This window comes from Bos indicus, chromosome 23, assembly GCF_029378745.1.
Source record: "Bos indicus isolate NIAB-ARS_2022 breed Sahiwal x Tharparkar chromosome 23, NIAB-ARS_B.indTharparkar_mat_pri_1.0, whole genome shotgun sequence".
NCBI lineage: Eukaryota > Metazoa > Chordata > Mammalia > Artiodactyla > Bovidae > Bos > Bos indicus.
The window spans coordinates 31,490,429-31,500,226 of NC_091782.1; the positions used below are offsets into that span (position 1 = coordinate 31,490,429).

The 9,798-nt window shown below is 36.8% G+C and overlaps 1 pseudogene; it reads right to left on the minus strand.

Moving 5' to 3' along the window:
• Positions 1–4,519: 4,519 nt before the first annotated feature.
• Positions 4,520–5,455, minus strand: LOC109576699 (olfactory receptor 2G3-like; annotated as a pseudogene).
• Between the last annotated feature and the right edge of the window lie 4,343 nt (positions 5,456–9,798).

Genomic DNA, 9,798 nt, shown 5'->3' on the forward strand with positions numbered 1-9,798 from the left:
TTTGAATCAGTTCTAATGAGATGGATGAAACTGGAGCCTATTATACAGAGTGAAGTAAGCCAGAAAGAAAAACACCAATACAGTATACTAACGCATATATATGGAATTTAGAAAGATGGTAACAACAACCCTGTATGCGAGACAGCAAAAGAGACACAGATGTATAGAACAGTCTTTTGGACTCTGTGGGAGAGGGAGGGGGGATGATTTGGGAGAATTGCATTAAAACATGTATAGTATCATATAAGAAACGAATCGCCAGTCCAGGTTCGATGCAGTATACAGGAAGCTTGGGGCTGGTGTATTGGGATGACCCAGAGGGATGGTATGGGGAGGGAGGTGGGAGAGGGGTTCAGGATGGGGAATACGTGTACACTCATGGCAGATGTATGTTGATGTATGGCAAAACCAATACAATATTGTAAAGTAAAAAATAATAATAATAAAAATAAAATAATTATTAAAAAAAAAAAACTAACCTAATTGTTAGTTACAGCCTCCTTAAGGAGTGTAGTTTTAGCTAGTCAGTCTGGAATTTTCTTGTCAAAGCACTGAAATAAAATTAATACTTTCTGACGGTACTATAAAAATTTAAACATAAAATTTCTTCTCTGCCCTTAGCCTCCTCTCTTCCTACACAGTGAATTGTGTCTCTACATTATGTGTTCATTAAACCTGTCTCATTGGCAGGAACACCTGATCATCCATAAAGTTGGCAGCCTCAAGCCAACTCTTTAAAAGACAACATTTCTTCTTGATCTTGTTTAGGGTCATGTGACTCACCATGAAGGTGCTAAAATCTGATTATATAAACTGTCAAGAATACATCATTTGATGTACAGCCCTCTATCCCAAGAAACATATAAACTGTGTTTTGACTTCTAATGGGGGAACAGTTCTCTGAGCTTTCTGAGATGCTCTTCTTGGGTTATAATCCTTAAATTTGGCTTGAATAAAATTTTCAAATTATTTCTTAGATAGGCTGAGGCTGATTAAACTTTTGTTGATAGCGCCAGTGAGGTAATCTAATACATAGTCCCCTTTCATCCCCCTAGGTAGCTTACCTGAACCTGAAACAATCCAGTCTTTTCTCCTTCTGCCTATAAAAGTCTCCTATTATGTATAACTTCTCTTTACTTGGTAGATGGGAAGCTACCTCATTTATGGCTTGCTAAATAAAACCAATTAAATCTTAAAATTTATTAGGCTGAATTTTTGTTTTTTGACATTAGTAATCAGTGGCTCAGTGGTAAAGAATCTGCCCGCCAATGCAGGAGATGCAGGTTTGATCCCTGGGCTGGGAAGATCCCCTAGAGAATGAAATGGCAACCCACTCTAGTATTCTTGCCTGGGAAATCCCATGGACAGAGGAGCCTGGAGGGCTACAGTTCATGGGGTCACAAAAGAGTAGCACAAGGCTTAGCAACTAAAGAACAGCAATCATTTGAAGCCATTTAAATTAGAAAAGTGGAATTATATATGGAAAATAATTTTATGGAATAATCAAACTTATGGAGAAAAGAAAGGTTTGAAGAAACCGTTTGGAGGTTTTAGAAATTCAGTCATAGATAACAATAAGTGTCTAAGAGATTAGAAGGTGAACTACTGCTTGGGTTGGTGTAAAGGTCTGTTGTGCAGCAGAGAGCATATTACACAGTTGAAGACACTCACAGTTATTGAAATAACTATAATCTCCACACTGAATATATCCATAAACTCTTCTCAGCTCAGGGTCACATGCTTGCAAACTTATTTAAAATCAAGATAGAGAATCTGAATTAGGGCAATGGAATGTGAATAAGATGGAGGGAAAGGATTAAGATAACAATAGGGAATAAGATTAAGAAGACTTTGATATTCATGTGAGGGTCAGGTAAACCTAACTATAAAGTAGAACTCATATTTAGATTTTATGCTGAGTTAGAGGAGTTATGAAAAGGAATGGGGATCCTTTGGTCTATTTAAAGGTTATTAAAATAATTTTAGAAAGTGGTAAAAGTTTCTATCAGAGAGATCAAATGGTTAAGGTCTATCAAGTCATCATGAGTTTTTATTTTATTTTATTTATTTATTTATTTATTTTTAAAATTTTATTTTATTTTTAAACTTTACAATATTGTATTAATTTTTCCAAATATCAAAATGAATCCGCCACAGGTATACCTGTGTTCCCCATCCTGAACCCTCCTCCCTCCTCCCTCCCCATACCCTCCCTCTGGGTCGTCCCAGTGCACCAGCCCCAAGCATCCAGTATTGTGTATCGAACCTGGACTGGCGACTCGTTTCATACATGATATTATACATGTTTCAATGCCATTCTCCCAAATCTCCCCACCCTCTCCCTCTCCCACAGAGTCCATAAGACTGATCTATACATCAGTGTCTCTTTTGCTGTCTCGTACACAGGGTTATTGTTACCAACTTTCTAAATTCCATATATATGCATTAGTATACTGTATTGGTGTTTTTCTTTCTGGCTTACTTCACTCTGTATAATAGGCTCCAGTTTCATCCACCTCATTAGAACTGATTCAAATGTATTCTTTTTAATGGCTGAGTAATACTCCATTGTGTATATGTACCACTGCTTTCTTATCCATTCATCTGCTGATGGACATCTAGGTTGCTTCCATGTCCTGGCTATTATAAACAGTGCTGTGATGAACATTGGGGTACACGTGTCTCTTTCTCTTCTGGTTTCCTCAGTGTGTTTGCCCAGCAGTGGGATTGCTGGATCATAAGGCAGTTCTATTTCCAGTTTTTTAAGGAATCTCCACACTGTTCTCCATTGTGGCTGTACCAGTTTGCATTCCCACCAACAGTGTAAGAGGGTTCCCTTTTCTCCACACCCTCTCCAGCATTTATTGCTTGTAGACTTTTGGATCGCAGCTATTCTGACTGGCGTGAAATGGTACCTCATAGTGGTTTTGATTTGCATTTCTCTGATAATGAGTGATGAGTTTTTAAATCACAAAAGTGGTGTAGAAGTAGCCTTAATTATTGTGTGATTTCTTTCTTTTTTTTAATTTTATTTTATTTTTAAACTTTACAATATTGTATTAGTTTTGCCAAACATAGAAATGAATCCGCCACAGGTATACCCGCGTTCCCCATCCTGAACCCTCTATTAATATATAACAGACCGTGGGCTAAACTCAGATTTATTTATCACAACAGTCATGTAAATTAGGAACTCTTATTACTACTCAAGTATTAATTACTGATCTACTTGATTAGATTGATAGATTGGGTTTTGAACTCAAGCATTTTGACCCAAAATATCAATCATATTCTCTACAGCACAGGTTACACAATCTAAACTGGCTCTTAAGAAGTGAAAATTGGTGCTGATCTAAAGAGAAGTGAAGTAAAGAGAGATTTTGGTTGGTCTCAGTGTTTTCAACACAATGAAAAAGAAGCGCAATGTACAAGACAATGCAGAATACAAGACAATTGCAAACAAGTCAAGCACAAGTTAAGAAGGATGGAGGAAGACTGAAGAATTTGGAGGCTATAGAACACCATAGTGTTTTCGAAAGTATTTAATAATCTTTAAGATTTATTCAGCACTTACCAGAGCCATGAGTCATTTTAAAGTACATTGCATGAATTAATGTATTTAATTCTCACTGCAGACCTGTGAGGTGATTAAACTGAGGAACAGAGAGATTAAGTAAAGAACAAAAGGTTTTACATAGCTAATAGAGCAAAGTTTCAAACCAAGTCTGGCTTCGGAACCCATGTGTTTTACAATCTCAGAGACCCTGAAATAAGAAATACAACATCCAGTAAGATTCAATACAAGGTTTTGCCCTGTAGACCCTCAGTCCATTTGAAGTTAGATTACATTAAGTTACATTAAATTTTAGTATCACATTAGGTTTTAGTATTTCATTAAATTATTAAGTAACTTCTATAATTATTTAACAGTTATTTCTATTGCTTTCATTTAAAAGCAAACCTTTCTCTTCCTTAATAGCATTTTAAGTAGATTCACAAATATGGTGCATTACTGTAAAAAGAGCCCATATTTTCAAGTTTTGTTTTGTTGTTGTTGTTTTTTCCTTGAAAGAATTGGGATACTGTGGTAGAATGTTTTAAACAATGTCACACTAGGGCTCTTTTACAAAAGAAGAGTAATTTCCTCATGCTAATATATACTTTTGCATTTTCTGTTTCATATTAAACACTATCTAATTCCCTAATCAAATATGTAAGCACATGCATATTGGGTAGATCACTGAATCTCCCTATTCTGGGATATGCCCTTTAAAGACATTTAGTAGAAGAAAGTATGAATATGTTTATAAAACACACACACACACACACACACACACAGATGAAGTTCCATGAGATACACAAGTAGAGTCTACATGTGCTTCTTTTTTCTAAACCACAGTAGCCATATTGTTGATAAATACAGACAGAAAGGTAAGCAGTCACTTGGGAGTAGTTATTAAATTTTAGGTCTCCTTAATAATTTTCCTCCATGAAAAGTCACTGTTTCCTTGATTTTTCCTTAGGAATTTTGTTCTATTCTCAGCATTCTTCTCAGGGCTCCTTTCATATCCTTGTTCCTCAGAGTATATATAAGGGGGTTGAGGGTGGAAGTTACAATAGTGTAGAAGAGGGGAAGGAACTCCCCCTGGCTATGGCCATAGAATCTCTTTGGTTGAATGTATATGGCTGAGCTGGTCCCAAAGAAGAGGGACACCACCAGCAGATGGGAACCGCAGGTCCCTAGAGCCTTACGCCAAGCTTGGAATGACTTAATTTTTTTCACTGCTTGCACGATGAATCCATAAGAGACCAATATCAATGCCACAGGAAGAAGAAGGAGAACTAATGTGGCCACAAAAAGCTGGACTTCATTTGCATGGATGTCAAAGCGGGCCAAATTGATCATGGCAGGCACTTCGCATAAGAAGTTGTGCACATGGCGATGTCCACAGCGAGGAAGATGAAGGGTGATGGTTCCTTGGATAAGAGTGTTTCCTATTCCACATAGCCAGGCTATTCCTCCTAAGGACTTATAAAATGATGGGTGCATTACACTGGTGCAATTGAGAGGTCTGCAGCCCGCTACATAGCGGTCAAATGCCATGATGGTCAGGAGAACACACTCAGTGGAACCCAGTGAAAGGGACAAATAGAGTTGTATGGCACAGCCTGTTGATGCGATGGTCTTGGCTGGTCCCTTCAGGTTCCACAATAACTGGGGGACGATGCTGGTAGTTAAGAAAAGGTCAAGAAAGGAGAGATTTGTGAGGAAGAAATACATAGGTGTGTGAAGTTTGGAGTCCAGTCAGGAGACGAGGATAATGGCTGTGTTGCCCAGGATGGTCAAAAGATAGGATATCAAGATGACCACAAAAAGGATGGCCTCCAATTGAGGCTGGTCTGAGAATCCAAGCAAAATAAAATCTCCCCCAGATGTTTCATTATTTTCTTCCATTAGTCTGTTATTGTAAACGAGAAAAATGGACACAAAATTCAATTGAGGGAAATAACATTATTACTATTTACTTCTAAAATTTGAAGTAAACTCAGATTTTCATAACTAGTCAGTTTTCACGGAGAAGGAAAAATGGTAATTATTAAAAAGGCATTCTTAAAAACAAAGGCATTGTTTTGTGTCATCATTTCTTGACTCAAATATTTGACCCATCCTCTTTTTTTGTGTGTAACCATTCTCTTTTCCCATTTGTTGAAAATTATTAAGGTAATTTTTCTAAGAAGAAAAGAAAAGCTCTCAGTTTGAGTCGCTACGTAAGTCTGTTAGTAGAAGCGGGAGGAAAAGAGGATAGGAATGCTGAAGCAAATTTAAGCGCCTAGTAGGAAATGAATTAGGAGTGATCATTGTTTGTTTCCACAGAAATTACAATGCAAAAATAATGAATAACAGTTGAGTGAGTAGATCAGAAAAATAAATGGAACATATTTTTTGTCTTTTGTTACTCAAAGACAAAGCAAGTTCTGATAATGTTTCTTACAACTAAATATTTGATCAGAGTGTGTATAGGGTCAGACACAGGTGAATTTCAGCAGAGAGGAAAGCTAAATAATTTTATAAACTATTTAACAACTGATCACAAGTTTTTATACCTCAAAGTTGACAGAAAAAAAAAAAGACATTTGTGATACGTGCACATAAAAACACAAATGCACAAACTCAGGTGTGCAATTTGTTCAGTTTTTGATAAAATGTCTTCAGATTAAAAAAAAAAAAGGTAGAAACTCACTTACACACACCCACCTAATTAAAGACAAGGAATTGGCATTTGGTGACGTCATGAAAAAGCAAAATATGTCTTTGTCATCAATTTTACATTCTGCAGAACAGAATCAGTCCAGATTATATTTTGCCACACCTCTTCATTTACTATTTTTCTACAATATCATCTTCTGTGTCCCCAAATTTTATGCTCTCATCAAGTGTGTGTGCTCAGTCATGTCCAACAACCCTATGGACTGTAACTCACCAAGCTTCTCTGTCCATGGGATTCTCCATGCAAAAATACTGCAATGGGTTGCCATTTCCTTCTCCAGTGCATCTTCCCAATTCAGGGACTGAATCCACATTTCCTGAATTGGCAGGCAGATTGTTTACCGCTGTACCACCTGGGAAATCCCCTTTAGGAGAATGGCATTGAAACATGTAAAATATCATGTATGAAACGAGATGCCAGTCCAGGTTCAATGCACGATACTGGATGCTTGGGGCTAGTGCACTGGGGCGACCCAGAGGGATGGTATGGGGAGGGAGGAGGGAGGAGGGTTCAGGATGGGGAGCACATGTATACCTGTGTTGGATTCATTTTGATATTTGGCAAAACTAATACAATTATGTAAAGTTTAAAAATAAAATAAAATTTAAAAAAATAAAATAAAATCAGTCTCTTGTTGAATCATTTAGGAATTATGAAAGCTAAATTTATAAGCTTATTTGGGTATGTATATACTTTTACAAGTAACATGGCATCTTAAGTGAAATAAACATACTTTCAAAATTTTGTTTTTTTAATGTTATTGAAGAAAGTTGAACAAATGTAATTGTATGTACTTAAAGTGTACAACACGATAACATGCTATACATATATATTGCAGAATGATTACAAAGATTAAGAAAATTAACATATTCATCACCTCACATTGGTTAACTCTTTTCTCTGTGTGAGGTGAGAATGCTTATGATCTACTTTCAGCAACTTTCAAGTCTACAATACCATGTTATTAACTAAAGTCACCATGTCACACATTAGCTCCTCAGAACTTACTCTTATAACTGAAAATCTGTACCCTTTGACATACATTGCTCCATTTCGGAGAAGGCAAAGGCACCCTACTCCAGTACTCTTGCCTGGAAAATCCCATGGACAGAGGAGCCTGGTAGGCTGCAGTCCATGGGGTCGCTAGGAGTCAGACACGACTGAGTGACTTCACTTTCACTTTTCACTTTCATGCATTGGAGAAGGAAATGGCAACCCACTCCAGTGTTCTTGCCTGGAGAATCCCAGGGACGGGGGAGCCTGGTGGGCTGCCATCTCTGGGGTCACACAGAGTCGGACATGACTGAAGCTCCATTTACCCCTCCCCCTAGTCTCTGGAACCCACTATTCTAGTCTCTATTCTCTGTTTCTCTGTCTTTTTTTAATTCAGCACTTAAGTGATACAATATAGTACTTTCATACAGGTTGTAGCAAAAGGATCTCCTTTCTCATGGCTGCACCAGATAGATAATCTCATTTTCCTTTATCCATTCTTCCACTGAAGAACATTTAGCTTATATCAAGATTTTAACTACTATCAAACGGAAGAAATATCTAGAGGAATATCTTTTACCTTTGGGAAAAAAGTTCAAGAACTTTCTTTCTGCCATGCTCTTTTCTGATTATTTTTGTGGTATGAAAAATGATTATATTTGGCAAAGATGCATAGAGGAAGGACTCCTGAAAGGGAATGTGGAGGAGAGACAAAGTGTGTGTTTAAAGTTGTTGAGTCAGTCAATGCTGGCTAATGTACCTGGAGGCCACTCAAGAGGGAGAGAGAGGTGGTGATAAAAGAAATTAACAGGGGTTTCTTCCGTCGTCTGGGTCATCCTCCTTCTGCCTTATATCTTTGTCAGCATGCAGAAAAGAAGATGGGCAACATGATTTAAGCATGTTACAATTTCTTCACTGAAGTGAATATCACTGCCCAAAACCAATGAATTCAGTGGAAGTAAATAGTTCTTGAGCAGTAGTCCTTCGAGAAAATCAAATTAGAAAAAACTGAGAAGTACATAGAAGATAGATGTTCAAGACCTCAGGTATCTGTATCTCCAAGTTGCAAATTAACATGGAGTTTAGAGTGTCCAGAACAGGGCTTTCTCAAGGGAGAAGTGTAAAGGAAGGCATTCCTCAACTGGACATTTGCTTTATCTCCAGCCAGGCAATATCATAGACAAACTCCGTCACCTTCACCCCAGCCCCTCAAGTGTATGCATTCTTATATTCTTTTCTGTGGGTGAAGAAAAGAAAAAAAAAAGCAATGTCTCTGCTATTAGGCTTTAGTTACGTAATTGGATAAGTGAGACTTGTTTCTCATTTGTAATCAATTATCTTCATTAACAAATATAAATATTTTTCAACGTCAATAAATATTAACTGTAACAGCAGTGTCTGAGTAGTACTTTGTTATAAGAATGCACCAAGTTATTTGAATAAGTTCCATATTTTTAGTCATTAAATATGTTTATAATTTTACCATAAGTTAAAATTTTCTGTGATGAAATTTTTTATAATAAAATATGTGCTTTATAATATGTTCTCATAATATTACATATTTACTTTACAAATATAACATTGCTATATTTAAATGAGTTGAAAAAAAATCATATTTCTCATAAGGTCAGTGCCTAAGAGTTCCTTCACTCATTCCAATTCAGTGATTATTTTTGTCATGTGATCCAAAATGGCAGCCCACTCCAGTATTCTTGCATGGAGAATCTCATGGATGGAGGAGCCTGGTAGGCTACAGTCCATGGGGTTGCAAAGAGTTGGACATGACTGAGTGACTTCACTTTCACTTTCAATCTGCTAAGCAAAAATTGTACACATCACCATGGTTTTTGATTTGCCTATGAAAAGCTCCCAGATACTAAGTTTATGCAAGTTTTCATCTATAGTTTTTTCCATTATCCAAGTAAATTCATACTCTGCAGTAAAATCTTTACATATTTAATCCTTTTATGTATATTTTCATTAAGTTGGTTAGCCAGAGATCTAATATTCGATCATCATTGACCCCTTAAATAATGTATTAGTTCCTCACTGATTTGACATACCGAATATTTTGTAATTGTTATCGTCTTTGAATATTAATGATTAAGAGGAAATATATTCAATTACACACATACAATGGAATATCAGCCAGAAAAAGGAACAAATTTGAGTCAGTTGTAGTGAAATGGATGAACCTAGAGCCTGTTTTACAGAGTGAAGTACGTCAGAAAAAGAAAAACAAATATCATATGTTAACTCATATATATAGATTCTAGAAAAATTGTAATGATGAACCTGTTTACAGAGAAGAAAGGGAGATGGTACATAGAGAATAGACTTGTAGACACAGCAGGGGAAGGAGAGAGTAGGACGAACTGAGAAAGTAACATTGACATATATACACTACCATGCGTGAAATAGATAGCTAGTGGAAAGCTGCTGTATAACACAGATGGCCCGGCTGGTGCTCTGTGATAACCTAGAGGGGTAGGATAGGTGGCAGGGAGGGAGACTTTAGAGGGAGGGGAAATATTTA